This window comes from Lutra lutra, chromosome 8, assembly GCF_902655055.1.
Source record: "Lutra lutra chromosome 8, mLutLut1.2, whole genome shotgun sequence".
In the NCBI taxonomy this organism is placed as follows: domain Eukaryota; kingdom Metazoa; phylum Chordata; class Mammalia; order Carnivora; family Mustelidae; genus Lutra; species Lutra lutra.
This window is the reverse complement of record NC_062285.1, coordinates 143,102-165,382: the sequence shown is the minus strand read 5'-3', so window position 1 is coordinate 165,382 and position 22,281 is coordinate 143,102. Positions and strand designations below refer to the sequence as shown.

Sequence of the window (22,281 nt, the reverse complement as noted above, 5' to 3'; positions counted from 1 at the left end):
TGCTAAAGGAACATCTATAGCCCACAGAAGATGGAAATGCAGCAACACTCGTGGACCCAGGAGAGGATAACAGATCAAAAAGTGTAATGGACAACACCGTTCTGAGGCTGCCAGCCACTGCGGTCTACAGTCCCAGCACCTGCAGTTGGGACAACACTAAATCCTCCTCAGCCAATGCTGGCTGGCTGGTGGGTTTCAGAAAGGGACACGCAGCCATAAAAGGTTAAATTTGCAGGAATTTTATGCAATAAAAGGGTTATGGAAAACACGTTTTCAACACTGAGACTGGCTTTTTTACAAAGATTTTAGCTAATGGCCCTGTAGCATGGAAATGGCATTTTGGGTCACTAAGATGTGACCAGAGGGCTGGCAGGAACATAAGCCTATATTCCCCCCAGAGGCAAAGGGTCCCGTTTGGGGAATTCAGTGTTTGCGGTGACCAGACAGCACAGGACTATGGTGAAGAGAAATAATCAACTGTAATAAAATGTCATCTTTACTTTTAAAATGCTTTAAATAGTCATTTTTATGACTTTGTAACGCAAACACTGAAGGCTGGATCTGAAGAAAAGCAAAGCTTCCACTGTATCTGCAGTCAGGCCCAGCGTGGAGATGCCACCAGGCAGAAGGACACTGCTCCACCACGGCGTGCTCCTCTCAGGATCTCCAGCACAGCCGGTAAAATGACATGATCATGGTCTTTCAGGAACTTAAAAATCTACGAAATAGGGTACACGATGTTTGTGCTGTAAATCACCGCAAAGTGGCCACTCATTTATTACACGGTGACATACCGGCCCATGCGAAGTCCACCAGAAGGGTTAATTTCTCGCATTTTTTTGAAAGAGGAATTGGTCATAATTTGCAGATTGTATCCTGGCAAACGTTAAGCTTGAATAAGGACAAATAAGCATTCTGTCTTCAGAACCAACAGAAGTAGGTGTGAGCACCAGGATGAGGACGTCTGACCTCCAAGAAGGACTGCATAACACACAGTCCGCACTTGTTTCTTATACGGTCTTCGATGAACGGATGTGATATATGCATCCGCGTTTGCACGACCTTTGAAAATGTATTAAATATTTGATGACACAGTGAAGACAATCTGAAACCTTCCCCAACTTCCACTGCAAAGTGTATGGCAACAGCAGACACTGACAAAGTCTGCCAATAAATCTGGCACTTTCTACAAATGAACTGCCAAATTCCTGTTATTTTAATACAATGTCTGTTTCTAAAGTACTTCAAGTTTTAATTTGGTTAAAATGTGTTTCCTGGGGCGCCTGGGTGGCTCAGTGGGTTAAGCCTCTGCCTGTAAAAGCTGTGTTTGTCACATGAGGTACAAGTAGAAAAAGCCAGAGGACTGACAGCAGCAGGAGACACAGTGTGGACGGGGCTGTGCCCGCACCGGCAACCAGCACGGGCGGAGGCTGCCCCTGCCACCGCCTCCCCTTTCAAGCCCGCGTGCTACACATCCTGGCTTCTACGGAACAAGCACCGGGAGACGGCCCAGCTTGAACTGGACTAGTGGTTGCTCAACTTAAGTCATCCGAAAGTAACAGAGACTGAACGCTGCACTCAGTAACCCTCAGAAAATAAAATTTAGGGGCACCTGGGTGGCTCAGTGGGTTAAAGCCTCTGCCTTCAGCTCAGGTCATGATCCCAGGGTCCTGGGATCGAGCCCCGAATCGGGCTCTCTGCTCGGCGGAGAGGCTGCTTCCCCCCTCTCTGCCTGCCTCTGTGCCGACTTGTGCTCTCTGTGAAATAAATAAATAATCTTAAAAAAAAAGAAAGAAAGAAAAGAAAATTTAACTTTCTAATGACTCAAAGCGAAGTGTCTTATGTGAAACACTCCAACATGGACGCACATCACAAGCAGAGGCTTCCTAAGACGGTGCGTATCTAGAATTTAGGTGCGCAGAAGAGTAAAAGAAGGCATTTCAAAACAAAAGACAACAGGTATTTTTATGTTATATATTAAATGTGATTTTGTTAAACATAAGAAATGTTAAATTACAAGTCCAAAAGAAAGAGGTGCCCGGGGGGCTCAGTCAGTTCACCGTCTAACTCTTGATCCTGGCTTCGGTCACGGTCCCTGGGTCCTGGGACCGAGCCAGCGTCAGGCTCCCAGCTCAGCGCAGAGTCTACTTTAGTACTCTCTGCCCCTCCTACTCATGCTGTCTCTCTCTAAAATAAAAAAATCTTTAAAAAAAAGTACAAAAGAGAAATGAATCACCTTGAAATTTAGATCCTCCGTAATCTAGAAAGACACCTCTGATGATTAGTAAAATGCCTGAAAAATCTTTCAAATGCAGTATCAACGGAAATCCCAAATAAATTAACCTCAGTTGTTCCTACTGGAAGGACTGAGCAGTGAAAGTAGATGTGCTGCACATCAAAACCAACTGCAGAGTCAGGACTTGTTCTCCCAGATGCCATTTCTCAGGTACAGCTCAGAGACGGAAAAACCACCAACAGGCAGATAAATCAAGAATCTACAAGAAGCCTGAGAACTTCATAACACATTTTCAGATGAGATAGTTTCCCTACCCAGAGCCTTCTCCATGTTTACCCTCCATTAAAAGACTTCTTAAAAATCTTGCACAACTATTAAATTAGAAAACCGTACTTAGTACCCCATCCCGACATCCCTTCTGAGGAGCAGCCGGGGTCTGGGTCCGTGCGCGCTACAACTCACTTCTTCCTCTCTCTCCACCGTACGCCACTCACATTCGTTTATTTTAGGGAACAGGAAACACCTACTGAACTCTGAAGCCTCAGCACTCAGAGCTACTTTCAAGAAATCGGCTACTTCCACCCAAGCTGAACTTACTCAGCAAAAAGAATGCTAAAAGCTTCCTCAAGACAATACCCTCCCCCAATACAGCAAGAACACTCCCGGGCTGGACTTCATCCTGAAAATGCTCCCCTTTCTCTTGTATACCTGCGGATCAAGATGAAGACCATAGGTTCCCTAACACCTGTGCCAAGTTACCTTCACTGCGGGCTGCCCAGAGTAGCCGTAGGACAAAGAGCCGACCACCGCTTGCTGCCCTTAGATCACGAGCTGTTGTTACAAGGACTCTGCATTTGGATGTTCTGACTAGGAGGCACCTAGTACTCCTTTCTTCCCACCTCCTACTTCTTGCAAAGAGAGCAGACATAGTTACACTCTTTTACTGTTCTGTGCTCTCTCAGGGTTATAAACGTACATTGGAGGATGAAGATACATCAGTACAAAGACCCGGTAGCTGGTGGGTTTGAGGGAAACAGCAGCCAAGTAAAATACAGGCGTGCTAGCCGTGCACCTGAACTCAAAACCCGCTTGATCAGGTATTTATTCTGTGTGACCTCCCGCACTGCTAACTGAACCCTCTCGGCCACGTCCTTGTAAACTATAGGATACTTACAACTGTTGTAACAACGTAATTCATCACATAAGCTTACGGCAGTAATAGTCCCCTCATGGGGCTGATGCAAAAATTAAAGCAAGAACACAACTGCCTGGTAGAGCAGGTGCTCACTAACTGACCCCCCCCCCCTTTTCTTAAGATTTTACTTTTTTGAGAGAGGGAGAGCTCACATGCTCGTATGAGCACGCACAAGCAGGGGGAAGGGCTGAGGGAGAGAGTCCCCACCGAGCAGAGAGCCTGAGGCGGGACTTGATCCCAGGACCCGAGACCATGACACCTAAGACAAAGGCAGACGTTTAACCCACTGAGCTACCCATGCGTCCCACTAAGTGACCCTTTTTAAAAAAAAAATTGTACTGCCACAAACAAGATGTTTACAAAGAAACCCAGCTTTCTGGAACTGCATCTCAGGCAAGCTTCTCAAGGGACCTAATATGGATACACAGCCAAGTTAAAATGTACTTATGACAGATTCTCTTCCTATAAATGACAGTATCTTCCTGATTTTAAAAAACTTAGCATTTTTTATTACCAACTGTGAGAATTAGTATTAGGAGACAAGCTCTCAACATAGCTGTTAAAAATTTTGTACATATATTTCTTCTGTGTTTACACAATAAATGCCTAAGTAGGGAAGAAGATTCTTCCCTCTTTATATTTTAGATTTGCTTAACATGTAAGTTAAACTGGAGAACATATTAAAAATCTTAAGTGGGTCTACATGTCACTTAAATGTTTAGATAACATCTGGAGAACATAAAAAATTATTAATCACAACAAAGTTGTTTTTAGTGGTAAGCGTAATAAAATCACAAAGTTACAAATCAGAATAAATTTGTAATCAGTGTTAAGGGGCGTCTGGGTGACTTAGCCAGTTAAGGGTCTGACCTGATTTCAGCTCAGGTCATGATCTCAGGGTCCTGAGATCTACCCCCCCTACCCCCGTGCTGAGCGGGGAGTCTGCCTGTCTCTTGACCCCTCTCTCCCACTGCCCTTCCTTCCCACTGTGCTCTTTCTCTAAAATGAACAGATCTTAAAAAAGAAAAAAAATCAGTGTTAAACCCTCAAAAGTATTCGTAATTTAAATGCAATATACTGTAACTCACATACACTGTCCCACAGCACTTACACACTTTCTTCTGCCACACTCCCCTTGCTTCAGTAACTGTTACCTGGCAAGTGTCTAGTACACAGTAGTTTCCATAAATAACAATGTTTAATGAATGAACTCAAGGTATTAAAACATATTGTACCTATTAAAAGAAAACACAATACTTTAAGGTAATCTTATGAATCAGTAATTACGGAGTAATGAATGACAAAAGCACTTATTTAAAACAAAACTAGTTAATCTACTATAAATATTCCTCAGTTTCCAAAATAAATAAAACACCACACAAGTTTTCATCAATACACATCTTTCCAACATAACGGGATCTGCTAATCAGACTTCTCTCATCTGAACAGACAAGCCGTATGAGGTCGTTAAAATGTGGATTTAACAGTATTCCATTAATTTAACTTCATGTAAAGTTAGGCAAATATTTAGCCTTTTAGCTATCAAATAGAAAATATCATTAAAAAGTACAATGAAAAATTAGTTAAATGTCTAAATATTTCCTAGTTCCACAAAGATATTTACTTCAATTTTACAAATCTAAGTATCTATATCTAACAATTTCCTAAATGTCCTTACCAATACATAATAAACTACATAAAATTTTTTTAATGTCCAACATACAGACTACTTGCCCTTGTAAATGACGTGGCACATTAAGTATTATACAGCATTTTCACAAATAAAACTAAGTAACTTCTTAAGAATTTTCTGAGTAGAAAATTATTAACAGGCACACATACATGCAATGAGGTTTTCCCTTAAGGCAGTACAAGATGTCTAAAATACTATAGCTAAGGGTCCCTGGGTGGCTCAGTGAGTTGAGCCTCTGCCTTTGGCTCAGGTCATGATCTCGCATCAGGCTCTCTGTTCAGCAGGGAGTCTGCTTCGCCCTCTCTCTCTCCGACTGCCTCTCTGCCTATTTGTGATCTGTCAAATAAATAAATAAAATCTTAAAAAATAATACTATAGCTAAGACTTGATTATTAAAAAAAAAAAACATACTCTTGGATATTTAGACTTATTTTTATCTCCATCCCATTAAACTTTGTTTCTATCACTTTACTTCCTATCAGAGGAATCCTCAAACTTTTAGGTTCCACAGAGCAAGTTCTATCACAAAGCTACTAGCTGGTCCACTTCGCAGTGTGTGTCTGGATGGGGGTGTGCGGGAAGGGGGTGGGGTCCTCCACAACTAAAAGGAAAAATGCTGTGCTCTTAAGATGATCACGCACAGGGTTCCTAACAGTGCAACAGCATATGTGAAGAACTTTGCACAATGGCGAAGAGTTGAATATACACTATTGATACACAGCATCATGGTACTCATTTATGTTATTAATTCCTGAATACCTGCCTCTCTGCATGCTTGTGTGTACTCTCTCTCTCTCTCTCTCTCTGGCAAAAAAAAAAAAAAAAAAATCTTAAAAAAAGGGACGCCTGGGTGGCTCAGTTGGTTAAGCCGCTGCCTTCGGCTCAGGTCATGATCCCGGGGTCCTGGGATCGAGTCCCACATCAGGCTCCTTGCTCTTCAGGGAGTCTGCTTCTCTCGCTGCCTCTGCCTGCCTCTCTGCATGCTTGTGTGTACACTCTCTCTCTCTCTCTCTGGCAAATAAATTAAAAAAAAAATCTTTAAAAAAAAAAAAATTCCTGAATACCAAATCATTTCAAAAAACCAAGACCAAAGGACAGACCACTGAAGAAACAGAACTTTCAGATCACTACGAATCTCCACATAATCACTGCACTGGAGCAGATTTAAGTCGTTCTGAAATTTTAACAATGCCACTGCAAAAAGTAACTCAAAGTTGTTGTGCAAGAAATACAGGTAGAAATTAAACTCAAACCCATTATTTTTTGTCAAAATTCCTAGAAAAAATATTGGTGAGGGATTATGAATTCCACAATGATCAAAATAAGGGGACAAGCAGTGATTCCTTTTTCAGAAAGTCTTCCTGCTTTAAGTAAATACAAAACATATAACCTGATGACAATGTGGGAAAAGAGAAGATTCGCTGATAACCAATGGTAAAATAAGAACTCTTACACTACGTGCTTCAGTTACCCAGACTCTTCATCAAGATACCGAAGTCATGATAGGTGGGTGCTAGGCACCGGGGGAGGGAGGAAGGGAGGGGGTGTTACACAAGTATGGAGTTTAAGTCTTACAAAATGAAAAGAGCTCTGGAGACGGATGGTGATGATCTCTGCACAGCAGTATGAATTTATTTAATACCACGAGACAATACATTTTAGAATTAAAACTGTAAATTTTGTTACATGTATCTTACCCATAAAGAAAATAAAAGCAAAAAAAATAATGACAAAAAGATCCTTAAAAACTGCTTCAATAAAGAAGTCTGGAGGAATATAACAAATGTTCATTTTCTAATTCTGGGATAACTAAGGTGAACACACGGAGGGATTCAGAGGTATGCTCCAACACGCACAAATTAGTAACCAAGGCACACATAAGCATTCCATGCTGCAATTTCAGAGGGCCACTCCTTTCCACACACGTTTCAATTATCAACCCAAATGAATCTGATTCAACTGAACCGAATTAGTCTAGTAGTCATCCATGCATCCATAGCCCGATGAAGTTGGTACAGTTACTGTCCTTGTTTTCCAGATAGGGAAACGGAGACCAGGCATGGGGAGTTTAAGTAATCTGCCTGCTGTGCCTTTGCTAGCAAATGACAGAGGAGAGATTCCGGACCTAAGCCATCAGTCTTCAAAGTCATTTTGCTATAAGCTACCTCTCTAATCTAAATGAAAAAAAAAATCTAATCACCCTGTTTAAAAAAAGTCAGTGTTAAGTGCAAGTTAAGGATTCCAAACAATGAAAAGTTTTTAATTACCATAAGGTAAAGTCTGACCCTTTACTCGATTTTCCCCCCAGATATGACCTCTTTGCTTAAATGATGTCTCCCATTAAAATTCAATTGAAGGATGGTAAAGGTAGGTAAAGAAAACAGGACAACCAGAGGTTTACCTCTTGAAGCATTATTAGGACAGCAAGTGATACCTCTAACACAAATGTTAAAATTCTTCATTTCGATTCATGTCTCAAGTATGCCAAAGGGTATGAGTGTCTCTATTACACACTATTTTGAACCACCCCTAAAGGAAAAGGGGTAGAATTACAAAAGGGTTAGAGTTTACATAAACACGTGTCAATTCAAGGAAACATCCAAGCAAAAGGACATCCAAAGCCCTGACATAACCATGTCCCAGGAATACTCAGGGTGAGCTCCAGAACGAACATTAACATGTCCAGTGATGTTTCTTTGTAAAGCAACTACATATGTGTGTATTTAAACACCTTATAACCGGTAACTGCAAAAATGAATTGCCCACTTTACAGAATGTAAAAGGGAGACTCAGTTTTCACCTGCACAACATCTACAGGCAAAAGTACTATGTAAAAGACAGAGATCCTGTTAACCGCAGGTAGAGCTTTTAAGCAATGAAAAAAAACCCGTATTCATTCTGTCATAATCACATCCCACATCTTCTGGTCTTTGATTCTCTAGCCTAGCCATCTTATAAAGAGTCTCCCAAAATAATCCCTGTAAGCTGCGGCAGTCAGCCAAAGACGCGGACAGTAACACGAACACAAATTCACAGTCCAGCTCCTTACTGTACAAATGAGAACTCAGAAAAATCACAAAGGTGACCTTGCTTACCAAAGAGCATTCAAACTTTTTAAAGCACCACCAAGACTATCTCCCTGCTAACTTCCAACCGAGAATTAGAATCGAGGACCCCCCAACCTGAAAAGGCTCCGCATCCCACAATTAGTAAGCTACAACTACTCCGTTTCTCACCTGAAACGAAAACAAGTTACCGTTTCACTTTCTGCCTTTCAACACGCTGTTTTCCAGCAGGCTCACAGGGGGATGCTGGGCACCGGAGCACCCAGGACCCAAACCTCGGGGAGCCCGGTGTCCGCTCCAGCCCGCAGGCGGCCGCCCCCGCACAGGCCACCTGGCACCTGCGCGGCGCCCCCGGACCCCCCGGACCCCATCCGCCCCCGGGCCCCGCGCGCACCGCCAGCGGCCCGCAGCCGGCCCGCACCCCGGCGCCAGCGGCCGTGCACGTGGAAGCTGGGGGCCCGGGCCTGCCCAGGAGCCCCGCGGCCCCGGCCCCGCCGCTCCGCTCCGCACCGCGCGCCGAGGCCCCGCGAGGACCTGTTGAGGAGGCGCAGGCCGCGCCGCCGCCGAGCCCGGCCCCAGGGGACGCGCAGCGAGCCCCGCCTGGGTGCCCGCGGACCGCCCTGCCCGGCCGCGGCCGCCGCCCTCACACAGCGAGCCACGCCGGCGCCCGCGCCCCCGCCCTCCCCCACTCACAGGGCCGCGTTCCGGCGGACCCCGACCCGCGGGCCCCAGGCCTGGCCGCGCGGGAAGGGCCGGCCCGGCGGGCGGCGCTCACGCGACTCCCCGGCTTCCGGCCCGAGCAGGCCCCGCGCGGTCCTCGTCCTCCGCCGCCGCCGCCTCCGGCCCGCCCCTCCCGGGCCCGGCGCGGGCGAGGGGGCGCGGACGGGACCCCCGCAGGCCCCGCCGCCCCCGCGCGCCTACACAAAGCCCGGCGGGCCGCGCGGGGCGGCTGGCGGGAGGGCGGGCGGCGAGCGCACCGCGCCGGCGGCCGGAGACGCTGCAGCCGGGCCGGGCTCCACAAAGCGACGGCGCCGCCGTTCGGACGCCCCCGCCCGCGCCCCGCGCCCGCCGCGGCCGAGTCTCCCACCATTATGCTCCGGTCCTCGCCGCCGCCGCCGCCGCCGCGCCCGGCCCTCCCCCTCCGCGCCCGGCCCCGCCGCCGCGCCGCCTCCTTCCCGCCGCCGCCGCCGCCGCCCGGGCCCAGGCCTGCGGGGCGCGCGGGGGGAGGGTGCTCCCCGCCTCCCGGCCTCCGCGCCGCCTCCCCGCCTCCCGGCCCCCTCCGCGGGCTCCCCGGCGGCTCCCCCGCGGGCCCGGCCTCCGCTCCGGCTCCCCCGCCCGCCCGGCCCGGCCCCCGCCCGGACGCCCCGGCTCCCCGCCGCCCTCCCCGGCTCGGCGCTTCAGGGGCGCCATGTTGACAACCCTCGGCCGCCGAGACCCGCGCGCGCCCGGCCGGGAGGGAGGGAAGGCGGTGGCCCGGCGGGCCGGCGGGGGCGCGGGGGGCCGGGCGCCGCCCGCACTTACGGGGTCTCGGCGCCGCGCGGCAGGCCCGGGGGCCGGGGGCGGGAAGTTGGGCCGCCGCCGCCGCCGCCGGGGAAAGTTTGCGTCCTGCGAGGCCGCGGCGCCGCTCACATGGCGGTGTGTGCGCGGGGCGGCCGCTCGCCCGGCCCGGCCTCCTGCACCTCCGCCCGCCCCCGGACTTTATTGTGTGGCCCGGCCGGCGGCGCCGCGGGCGCGGGGTTCGGGCGCGGGGTGCGGGCCGCGGGCTCCGGCTCCCTCCCGGCCGGGCCGGCGCCGCGCACGCCCACACCCACCTTCCCTCCGTCCTGTCCTCGGCGCCCGACTCCGAATTGGCTTCAGCATATTCCTACATCTGCACACATGCACTCGATAGCGGCACACACGTGAAGGCTACGTACGTGCGGGCACGCGGGAGCCGGGAGCCGAGCGCGCAAAGCTCCCGGCGCTCGCAGCATCTTCGGGCTCGGAACTGCGGGGCCGGGGGCGATGCGGGCCCACGTCCGCTCCGGGTGGGCCGGGCCCCGCGCCGCCGTGCGCCCGCCGAGCTGCCGCGCCCGGGCGGCCGTCAGGGTGTGGGTGAGCAAAACCGGTAACCGGCTTGGGAGGTCTCGTTACTGCGACCGTCAGAAAGAACGGCAGGGAGGCGCCAGGTTCCCCGGCTCATGCACGCACACTCGGGACCGCCAGGATTACAGGACCGCCCAGGATCCGTTGGGCAGAAACGGCACAAATCTGTGCAAGGAGAAGCAGCTTCTCTCGTTTTCGTTGGTAGTTGTGCATCTAGCGAGAGAAGATTCCAACGTATGGTTTACTAAGTCTCAGAGATAAGCGGACGGGTATGGACAGATGTCACGTATTTTCCCTGATGACCTTTCTCCACTGGGAGTTCGGAAGGAAGACAAGTCAACCTAAATTTCTTACTCTGGTTCTCCTTGGGCATATGCACCTGAAAATCACTGGGAAGAGACTGTGCAGGAAATTTTGGGATTCCAATCCAACTCATCAATCTTCTTTTCATCGCTGCTCTGTAAGAGGGAGAATTTAGAAATGGGAAGAGGGAAAATGTAAGAGTGAGAATTCACTACTTGCACAGGTGTTCTGTGATGCACCCCAGTCAAGAAAACAACCTTTCAACGCAGCCCTGCTTCTGATACATCTCAGAGAGTTTTTGGTTAGATCAAGACATATCACGAAATAATGTTAAGTCATTTTACACAAAAATGTGTCATTAAAATACAACAGATGAGTGAAATGGTGTCAGAAAAAAAGCCAAGCCCTACCTGGTTTGAATGCTGGACCAGGAATTCTAGCAATGAACAGCTTTAAGTAAATTACCTTTTCTTTTTTTAAATAAAGTCATCTATAAAATAGAAGACCGTATGGTTCTGTGTATTTCATGGAGGCTGCTCAAGTAAGACAAATTCATGTAAGTACAAAAGGAAGCTTACCTTTAGGAAAGAAGTGACCGCATAACTCCACATTTTTCTCCAATTCAGTTGTACGGGCATCATCTCAATGTTTGTACCCAGATACTATCTCTCATTCTATCTAATGTAAGTTAGTTTATTCCCGGATTTCCTATTTGTTTTGCCTAGAATTTAGCCCTTGGTTCCATTTTACCTCCAGAACAGATTTATTTACCTCATTTCCTTAGCTTAGTGAATATGAAGGAGGGGATGTGGTCTGACCCAATGGTTTGGGGCCAACGATTGGGGATGCAGAGTTGGGGAAGGCCCAGAAGACCAAAATAGTTACTTCCATCCAACTCAGGTTATAGCATGAAATTACCGGCAAGAGTGCAAAGAGAGGGCAAGTGTATCAGAGAAAAGAGAAAAGGAAAAGTGGTGGGGCACGAAGAGTAGTTTGCATCAATGAGCACATGTTTCAAAGACTTAGCACCACCCAACAAAGGACCCACAATAGTCCTAGTTCTTTCCAAACTCCACCAGCATTTTCTACACTTAACCTAATGCTTGGCTTGATCAGCAGACTACTTTTTCCAGTTTCTGCTTTAAGAGGTATTACTTAGATAGAAAAGACGTGAATTATCCCACAAATTGATATGGAAAATACGTCTCTTTAAAAAATAAATTATGGGGCACCTGGGTGGCTCAGTGGGTTAAAGCCTCTGCCTTTGGCTAGGCTCAGGTCATGATCCCAGGGTCCTGGGATCCAGCCCTGCATCAGGCTCTCTGCTCAGCAGAGAGCCTGCCTGCCCCCCACCCCTGCCTCTCTGCCTACTTGTGATCTCTGTCTGTCAAATAAATAAATAAAATCTTAAAAAAAAAAAATAAAAAAACAGGGGCGCCTGGGTGGCTCAGTGGGTTGGGCCGCTGCCTTCGGCTCAGGTCATGATCTCAGAGTCCTGGGATCGAGCCCCGCGTCGGGCTCTCTGCTCAGCAGGGAGCCTGCTTCCTCCTCTCTCTCTGCCTGCCTCTCTGCCTGCTTGTAATCTCTCTGTCAAATAAATAAATAAAGTCTTTTTAAAAAATAAATAAATAAATAAATAAAAAAACACATTACATCCTTACCTTGCACTGAAAAGAACCCAACGACCTAAATATTGTAAAAACTAAAAATCATTTTCCAATAGTTAGAAGAAATTGTGGGTGGATAGTTGTAATATTGGAGGTGGAGAAGACCATCCTAAGAGCTAAAGCAATGGTTTTTATCACAAAAGGTAAGAGTGATAAATTTGGCTGTATAAAAATATATGTATCCTGTAAGTGAAAACCAGATACAGATAAGGTCTGTATATGCCCTTTGGTGTTACAACTTTGACCCTTTATAAAGAGGGGTCTTCTAACACCCTCCCTCCTGCTTTGTTCACATGTGAGGATCAACTCAGATGTCTTGGGACTGGTGGAGAGGGATACTTCACAGTTACAGTGCTGGGGACTCCCTTGAGTCCTGGCCTCGGTGTGTTCCTGGTTTGCTAGTATGTAGCAATGAGTTCACGCAGGTGCTACTGAAATGCGTTGCTTTTACTCTGCCCTTGCTATTATGTTTGATGTTACCTTCTTGTTTTTGCATTAAAGATTGACTTGAGAACATAGTCTTTTTTTTTTTTAAGATTTTATTTATTTATTTGACAGAGAGAAATCACAAGTAAGCAGAGAGGCAGGCAGAGAGAGGAGGAAGCAGGCTTCCCGCCGAGCAGAAAGCCTGACGTGGGGCTCGAACCCAGGACCTGGGATCATGACCTGAGCCGAAGGCAGCGGCTCAACCCACTGAGCCACCCAGGTGCCCCGAGAACATAGTCTTAAGTATGTAATGCAGAATAAGTATGAAAAAGCTTCAGGAATGCAGATGAACAGCATATTATAGAGAAATTGGTAAATAGAAAGTGTTACATTGTGTTACATTAAGTAATATAAACAAGTGAAGTAAACAGGTCCATTCCAGTGTTTTTCAAGAATGGTGGCTCCAGAACAGATAGCGTTTCTTCTGATTCAAAGTGATAGCAACTACATTTTCAACTTACAGGAATTTTTTTTTTAAGATTTTATTTGTTTATTTATTTATTTGACAGAGAGGTAGAGAGCACAAGTAAACAAAGCGGCAGGCAGAGAGAGAGGGAGAAGCAGGCTGTCCGCTGAGCAGGGAGCCAGATGCAGGGCTCCATCCCAAGACCTTGGGATCATGACCGGAGCCGAAGGCAGTTGCCACACTGACTGAGACACCCAGGCGCCCTCTACAAGAATGTTTTTTTCAACAGCAAAGTACCCTTGCAAGTGGGAAGACTGTACAAGTAAAATTACAAAGCAAACTGGGAGAATGTGTGTATATAAATAAGTAAGAAATGGGGGCTGAGAAAACAGTCCTTAGATGCATAAAGCAGGGTGCCTGGTGTCGCGGTCAGTTGAGCCTCTGACTCTTGATTTCTGCTCAGGTCTTGGCTGGGGCCCATGCACTGGTGCAGAGCCTGCCTGAGATTCCCTCTCCCTGTCCCTCTGCCCCTCCTGCTCATGTTTTTTCTCTCTCAAATAAATAATAAAATAAATCTTTAAAAAAATAAAGAACCCACCTCACATCATTAAGATATATACCAACATTACCCCCCTCAGAAAAGGGACAAAAGTCATTGGTAATTTTAAAAAGAGGAAACATAAACTATTAGCAAATATTGACCAATATCCAAGTTAACAATAAAATGACAACACAACAGGGGCGCCTGAGTGGCTCAGTGGGTTAAAGTCTCTGCCTTCGGCTCAGGTCATGATCTCAGGGTCCTGGGATCGAGCCCCGCATCAGGCTCTCTGCTCAGCGGGGAGCCTGCTTCCTCCTTTCTCTCTCTCTTCCTGCCTCTCTGCCTACTTGTGATCTCTGTCTGTCAAATAAATAAATAAAATCTTAAAAAAAAGTAATGACAACACAACAACAGGACACTGTTTTTCTTCAAATGACAGAATTCTTCAGTGACACTATTATTGAGGGTGAGAGAAATGGTCACTCGCCCACCACTGAGCTGACATGATATGAATTCTTGCAACAGAAAGAGCCTGAAACACAGTCCTGTCTTTGACCCCAGGTGTCCACATGTAGAACCCTATCGTAAAGATTCTCTTTGAGAGACAGGCAAAAATGTATAAACACATTGTTCATGCTCGTCCCTACCTAAAACCAACAATTTTTCTGCTGTATCTTGAATAAAATCAAACCCTGTTCTTAGGCATACACGCACGGCCTGGCACCTTCTGGCACTTACTTAGCTCCTAAATTTAAATTCATTATGTGTTTCACTCCTATCTCCCTGACCTTTGACCCATCTCAGAACGGTGCAAAGTTTGTCCCCTCATTGTAGAACATCTTTCTCCCACCTTCCTGGGTATCTACCCTCAAGTATTTATCTCCTGAGGTATCTATCTGTTCAAATGCCACTTTTTCCAAAAGGACCTTCCTGAGCCCTCACTCTAAACCACTCTTGTTGTTTATCCCCATACACAACATTATTTTTAATGATACATTTACCTCAGTTACATAGGTGTTTATAGGGTTAGTGTTTTGAACTGGTGAAAAGATTTGTTTTCTACAGAATACACAGGCACTCAATAAATATGGTTAAATGGAAGAAATTCCACGGATAAAATGGGTGATCTCCCTGCCTGTGATAGAGCTGCCTCAAGATATTACTGTTTTGTACTTTTTTTTTCTTTTTTTTTTTAAGATTATTTATTTATTTATTTATTTGACAGAGAGATCACAAGCAGGCAGAGAGGCAGGCAGAGAGAGAGGAGGAAGCAGGCTCCCCGCTGAGCAGAGAGCCCGATGTGGGGCTCGATCCCAGGACCCTGGGATCATGACCTGAGCTGAAGGCAGAGGCTTAACCCACTGAGCCACCCAGGCGCCCCGTACTTTTTTTTTTTCTTAAATAAGATTTTATGGGGTGCCTGGGTGGCTCAATGGGTTAAGCCTCTGCCTTCGGCTCAGGTCATGGTCTCAGGGTCCTGGGATGGAGCCCCGCATCGGGCTCTCTGCTCAGCGGGGAGCCTGCTTCCTCCTCTCTCTCTGCCTGCCTCTCTGCCTGCTTGTGATCTCTGTCTGTCAAATAAAGAAATAAAAATTTAAAAAAAATAGATAAGATTTTATTTGTTTGACAGAGAGAAAGAGAGAGATCACAAGTAGGCAGAGAGAAAGGAGGAAGCGGGCTCCCTGCAGGGAGCCGGATACGGGGCTCCATCCCAGGACCCTGAGATCATGACCTGAGCTGAAGGCAGAGGCTTAACCCACTGAGCCACCCAGGTGCCCCTACTGTTTTGCTTTTAAATAACATACTGTGGCTCTGTCCATCAAGTATTGTAGTCCTTCTTAACACATTAATTAAAACTACATATTAATTAGATCATGTTGTACATAGGCTAATAGCTCAAGGGTTGTGAAATAAAGAATCTCGTACATGCAAGTCTCCCAAACTTTGAGAGGATCTGTGCAGTGATCTCTGTATTCATGGATGTGTGTGCGCGTGTGTGTGCGTGCGTGTGTGTGCGCGTGTGCGTGCACGCGCGTGCGGGTGTGCGTGTTTGTGCGTATGTGCGTGTGTGCATGCGTGTGTGTAAAACAGAAAAGGTAAAAAAAAAAAAAAACAGAAAAGGTATGTATACCTGGGCCAATAGTCTTAAAGCACATTAAAGTGTTTTCTTCTTTGCATTTCCGAGCACAAGTTCCCTTTTAGCCCTAGGCTCACTACCCTGAAGGGCATCGGGATTGTCTCCGCAAGAATGCATGCCGAAGAAAAGTTCATACTAAGCTGCTGACACCCAAATAGGACATTTTAAACTGCTGCAAGACAATAGGGTTGCAAGCGCGACTTTGTAGAGAAAGAATACGATTCTTCAACAGGTTGTTTTTCCTTCACTTTTAGCGTATTTAGAAACAGGTCGGAGGACACCTGGGTGGCTTAGTCGGTTAGGCTTCTGCTTTCCGCTCGGGTCATGATCCCAGGGTTCTGGGATCAAGTCCCGTATGGGGTTCCTTGCTCAGCAGGGAGCCTGCTTCTCCCTCTCTCGGCACAGCCTGCCACTTCCCTGCTTGTGCTCTCTCTCTCTCTCTCTCTGACAGGTAAATAAAATCTTAAAAAGAAAAAAAGAATGAAAGAATGAATGAATGAATGAATGAAAGAGAGAAAGAGGTCTGACGTAGCGGACCACTGAATCTCACCACCCAAGGAGAGGTCTGGGGACCAACGGGAAGGGGCGCAGGGGGAGGAAGCAGGAAGCTGGTATTGGGGTGTGCAACTGACCGGGGTTGGACAGTTTTTCCAAATATTTGGAACTCAGGAATATTTGGTGAATTAATGAATGGGGTTCATCACAATGTTTTTGGCAGTATCAGTACAGTCAAATTGAAAGATTTTTTTTAAAAAAGATTTTATTTATTTATTTGACAGAGAGAAATCACAAGTAGGCAGAGAGGCAGGCAGAGAGAGAGGAGGAAGCAGGCTCCCTGCTGAGCAGAAAGCCCTATGTGGGGCTCGAACCCAGGACCTGGGATCATGACCCGAGCCGAAGGCAGCGGCTTAACCCACTGAGCCACCCAGGCGCCCCCAAATGGAAAGATTTTTAAAATCTAGCATTAGAAACTGTTCACTGAAAAAAAAATAGGGGCGCCTGTGTGGCTCAGTGGGTTAAGCCTCTGCCTTCGGCTCAGGTCATGATCTCAGGGTCCTGGGATCAGGCCCCGAGGTGGGCTCCCTGCAGGAACCTGCTTCCTCTTCTCTCTGCCTGGCTCTCTGCCTACTTGTGATCTCTGTCAAATGAATAAATACAATCTTTTTTTTAAAGATTTTATTTATTTATTTGACAGAGAGAGATCACAAGTAAGCAGAGAAGCAGGCAGAGAGAGAGAGGAGGAAGCAGGCTAGGCTCCCACTGAGCAGAGAACCCGATGTGGGGCTCGATCCCAGGACCCTGGGATCATGACTTGAGCGGAAGGCAGAGGCGTTAACCCACTGAGCCACCCAGGCGCCCCAATAAATACAATCTTTGAAAGAAAAAAGAAATAAAACCACATATAGATATGATTACCATTTTGTTAAATATTAGAAGGAAACACCATGGAAGAAAATATCAATGTATATTTATTTGGGTTACAGGTATCTTATTTTTTAAAAAATCTTTGCTTGTAATCAGGGGGGAAAAGCTGGTAATACTAGTCTAAGAGACTGGCCGTTCCCCATTTATAGAATGACTCTGTGTAGATATCTCTCACTTAAAAGAATATCTACTTTTTAGGAAATGAACTACAAAATTAAATTGTATAGAACCTTATTTTCTGTTGATTTCTTTAATGTATAGAGAGATTTGAGGCTGAAATCTAGACATAGCTCAAATCCCAAAATTTATATGAAAAGCCAAAAAATACAACTATTGGACAACTGAAGCTGATGAAACAAAGTGTAAAACGGATCTGTCCTGGGTTGCTCATGCTGAGAAAAGGCTTAGAAATGTGTTACTTACCAATAAGACTGAACGGCTGTAACTGACCAAAAGTGTGTTTAAGCCATTCCTGCTCCACACTTAGTACCTTGTCACAATTGCCAGGCAAGGAGATCTTATCCAGACATTCTTTGTAGAAAATAGATAAAGAGCAGAGGAGGAATTTCCTTCAGAGATAGACAGCACCTGTGTCATCTCTGAGAAACCCCAGGGTCTGTAGCACCCACTCAAAATTCACCAGACCAGAAAGGGAAATCAAGAAGGGAAGACCTGTCCGTGTTCGATACCACTAAACACAGAGGTTTTGCGGTGTAAGATGTTAGCATGGCAATGAGTTACCAACAATAAAGTGTGGCCTGGGAGCGAGACTGCAGGCTCTCCCTGTAACGGCAACCCTTGTTACTCGCTCGCCTTCAGGGACACTTCCCAATGTGGGAGAGAAAGGGACGGCAGTCCAACTTGCATCCGTGGGACTATGCAGTCCAGGTGAGCGACATCTCTTCAGTGAACCCTGGCCCCTCCACCAAGAGGATAAGAACCATTTTTTAAAAAAAAAGATTTTATTTATTTATTTGACAGAGGGAGAGAGATCACAAGTAGGCAGAGAGGCAGGCAGAGAGAGAGAAGGAAGCAGGCTCCCCGCTGAGCAGAGAGCCGGACGCGGGGCTCGATCCCAGGACCCTGGGACCACGACCCGAGCCGAAGGCAGAGGCTTAACCCACTGAGCCACCCAGGCGCCCCAAGAACCATTTTATAATAAAAGAGAGAAACTAAAGTGAGTTTCCCTGTGCTGGTCACTACATATGGCAGAGGGACCATGTCTTTCAGGAGCCAGTAAAATGTTCTCGAAGACTGTACCTTGATTTTGCAAATTTCGTTTGATTGTATTCTGTACCTTTCTGGCTTCTGATCAGATTTGGCCAGTCTTTCATATTAGATATTGATGTTTTAGATTGGAATATAGTTTCTCCCTATCTTCCCTACAAGAAAATTAGCATTCTGATATTAAATTGCTATATAATGAGTTTAGTTAGTGTTGCTTAGTATCCAAGTGCCTAATAGCCTGTGGATGATTAAAAATCATGTTTTCCAAAGTGGAAAGCTACAGACTGAACCTTGTAATAGCGATTACTATTCGCTGAAGTTGCTGTCCTTTGTGGCTCAGAGAGAAGCAGGCACTGTGCCTATTTTAATTTTAAAAACATTCCAGATCAAGAGATCTGTTTCCCTGGAAAGCCAGATCCCCACCGCCAGTGCGGCTTCTTGGGGCAGCCCTCCTCGGATCCACTCCTCCAGGGTCCTGGGCTTCAGCCCCAGGTCTAGGCCTTTCTTCAGGGTCCTTCCTGTGCCTTCTGAAACTCTCCTCCTGCTTCCTCTGTGAACAGACAGGACCAGCTTGAAGTAGGACCTCCCACACACTAGTTAATTTGCTTCCGGGCATTTAAAGGAAAGCAGGACCCCACGTCTTTTCGGTGAAGCTCATCAGGCAAGATGACAAGGTTGTTTGCGCAGGCATGTGTCTTTTTCCCTCCCAATTTCTCTCCCAATTCCCTCCGAACCTTTTCACATTCCAACTAGCCAGGAGATGGGCTGAGCAAGGGCCTCTCTTACTAGTACCTGTCAAGAGCACGGAGTGCCGACATCACATTGCTTGGATTAGAATCCTAACTGCCACATTCTCTAGCAGCCGACCTTGAACAAGGAATTCGTGTCTCACTTCCGTCATCTGTAAAAGAGGAATGGTATCATTGCCCTATTTCATTGAGTCACGGAGAGGAGTAAATGAGAACACAAATGTGTTATCCCCATAACGACGCCCGACCAGAAAAACTGCTCCACAATTCATAGCTACTGTCACTATTATCACCTGTAAAATGGGGATAGTAATACCCACTCTACTAGGTAAACACAGGTGATTAATGGGTTAAAGATTGTGGAATAGGCTTCCCTGTCACCATGACCTCCAGATGGGCACGCAGGAGAAGCCGAGAACGCCGAGGACAGAAGCAGGCCATGAGTCCCAGATGCGTCTCCCCGTTCCTCACCTACAGCTGCCGCAGCCGAGCCTTGGGCAGATCCCGGGTACTACCACTGTTCCTGACGTGCCACTTGCCACAACGGCAGCAGAATTTTCCATCTCAGCCCGCACTGGTCCCAGCAGCCACACTCCCAAACAGGCTTCTGAGTCCTTGTATAATTTTGGCAAAAGGCAACATCTCCAGTTATCAGTGTTTCCTTTGCAAGTGAGGAAGCTTTACTAACTTGACTTTAATCTTCCCTTGAGAGCTACAGTTCTCAGAGAACTGCTGGGCGGTCTGGTCCCCAGCCTGTCCCCGGTAAGCCCGGGGTCCCCCCCCCCCCCCCCCCCCCCCCCCCCCCCCCCCCGGTCGAGGATCCTTCCTGGCTACTCCCGCACCAGGTGCTTTTTCTGGTTCATGTGCCCTTCTCTTCACCCCGGCTTCCTCGTTTCCCCCCACCTTCTGGTGGCTCCTCCGCCTGGGTCTGTGTGATTTCAGCCCAGCACAGGCGGCAGCAGGCCAGCTGGCTGCAGGTAGGGCCTCCCCCTCTTCTTCACGCCCCTTTGATAGACCAGGGAAAGCCCCTGTGTTTCTCTCCCTCCTCCCCCGTCTCCTCAGGGACACGGCTGCAACACCTTGTCACCTTAGGGGGGATGAAAGTTAGTTCCCTGCTGCGCCAGCCTGCTATGAAGGGTTTCAGGGAGCAGGCTGGCATCAAGGCAGGAAACCCTGCCCTTGCCCACGCTGGCTGAGGGTCGGGGTCTCAGGGACGGTGTGTGAGGACAGCTAACCCCACGCGCCTGTGAGCAGAAGGCCTTCCCCCGGGCTGCACGCCACAGAAATGGTCTTCTCCGCTGGCCCGGGTTTGTGGGGACAGCTCGGTGGGTCCACACCCGGGCGTGGGGGTGCCCGGGACGTGAGCTCTCCGCTTCTCTCCCTGCAGCGGCCCCGAGGTGGTCGTGGGATGGTGGTGGGCCTCCCCTCTTCCCGCACGAAGTCATGTTCCAGGACACATCTCCGTCGTCCCCGCGCATTACTCGGAGTCGTTTCTCTCTCTGAAGGAGCTGGGTTCTCCGTGGAGGAGGTTCCCTTCGTCTTTGGACAACTGGACATAAAACTGAAAGCGGGGTTATCTGGACGCGGGTTCCAGTTTGGTGACGCCCGCGGACCGGAGAGGAGCGCGGGGATCTCTTGGGGAACGGGCACCCTAGAGGCCACAACTCCCCACACGCGGGAACTTGTGTCTTGCACGTGCTGACCGCTCAGCCGCCCTCCGTGTCCTCCTGGGCCGCGGCGGGAAGCCCACGGCCCCGCGGAAGCCGGAGCCGCAGCCCCGCCACAGCCAGGAGGACGCGCCAGCACTTCAGGGCTCGCGGGGCCCCGCGCAGCCGTCCAGCCCGGCGGAGCGGGGACAGGGAGACCAGGAGCGGGAGGGGCAGGTCGCGGCGTCCGCGCCCTCCCTGCGGGGCGGTTGGTGTCGGTCCCCCCAGCGTCCGCGGCCGTGGCTGCCCAAGGCGGTCCAGTCCCAGCGCAGTGGCGCGCGGCCCGGCTCCTTCCCGCGCTCGCGGCTTCCCACGCGGGGACCTGCGTCCCCCGACGGCCGCCGCGCGAGCCCGGCCGCTTCTCCAGGCTGTGCTCTGGCCCCGGGGGTCGCCGCGGCTTCCCCTTCTCCACGACTCCGGGAGAGTCCCGCAGAGCAGACGGGGAGGGACACGGACACTCGGCGCGCGTGTTCTCGCGACTTTTGGCGCCTGCATCTTCTGTTAAAGGACACTTGCTGAGAGAGAGTGACCAGTCTACAGACGCGGGACACGAGGGGACAGTGACAGAATTTCTTAGCAGGGCTCCGCGTACTCATGGGAAGGCCGTTCGTGTACCTCCACCAAGGGAAATGTGTCCCTGAAATCAGCGCTCGCTGTTGGTTGTAAGAAGTGTTTATTCTATTTAGTATTTAACTAGGAGTTTCTGTGTATCCTTTGTGTGGACAGAGTATTACATCAGCAAGACACACACACACACACACACACACACACACACACACACACACACACACAATAACAACTAGGCTAAAAAAGGATTTATTCCTAGATAGGGTTTATGTAACCATTAAAGAAATTGTTGCTGGGGCGCCTGGGTGGCTCAGTGGGTTAAGCTGCTGCCTTCGGCTCAGGTCATGATCTCAGGGTCCTGGGATCGAGTCCCACATCGGGCTCTCTGCTCAGCAGGGAGCCTGCTTCTCTCTCTCTCTCTCTCTCTGCCTGCCTCTCTGTCTACTGTGATCTCTCTCTGTCAAATAAATAAATAAAAATTTTAAAAAAAGAAATTGTTGCTGAAGGGTTTTTTAATGTTAAACAAAAAACTTGGTATACATTAGAGAAAATGATCACAACATACAAAAATAAACATACATATTAATAAAAAAGACCAGATAAGTCACTAAATATGTTAAGTTCTGAAAAATAAAATAATGTGCGATTTACTTTTCCTTTTTATATTTTTACTTTCTGGATCCTGTATTCAATTAAAAAAATCGTTCTGAAAATAAAATATTTGATGTTAGAATATTTGCTGTATTGCTGTCAGTGGTATTTAGTGATAATGAGACTACGCTCAAAAATTGCA

At 48.1% G+C, this 22,281-nt stretch overlaps 1 protein-coding gene across 4 annotated transcripts in view; it reads right to left on the bottom strand.

Moving 5' to 3' along the window:
* ZMYND11 (zinc finger MYND-type containing 11) overlaps window positions 1–10,220 on the bottom strand; it is a 128,488-nt gene extending 118,268 nt beyond the window's left edge. Inside the window, exon 1 of one of the 4 annotated variants that reach the window (XM_047739528.1) lies at window positions 10,106–10,220. The gene's annotated coding sequence lies outside the window, so the exon portion shown is untranslated. Of the gene's footprint in view, window positions 1–8,882; window positions 8,906–9,710; window positions 9,845–10,000 lie in introns of those variants that run through there. The other 3 variants (XM_047739527.1, XM_047739525.1, XM_047739529.1) reach the window with 3 other exon arrangements.
* Window positions 10,221–22,281: the final 12,061 nt, after the last annotated feature.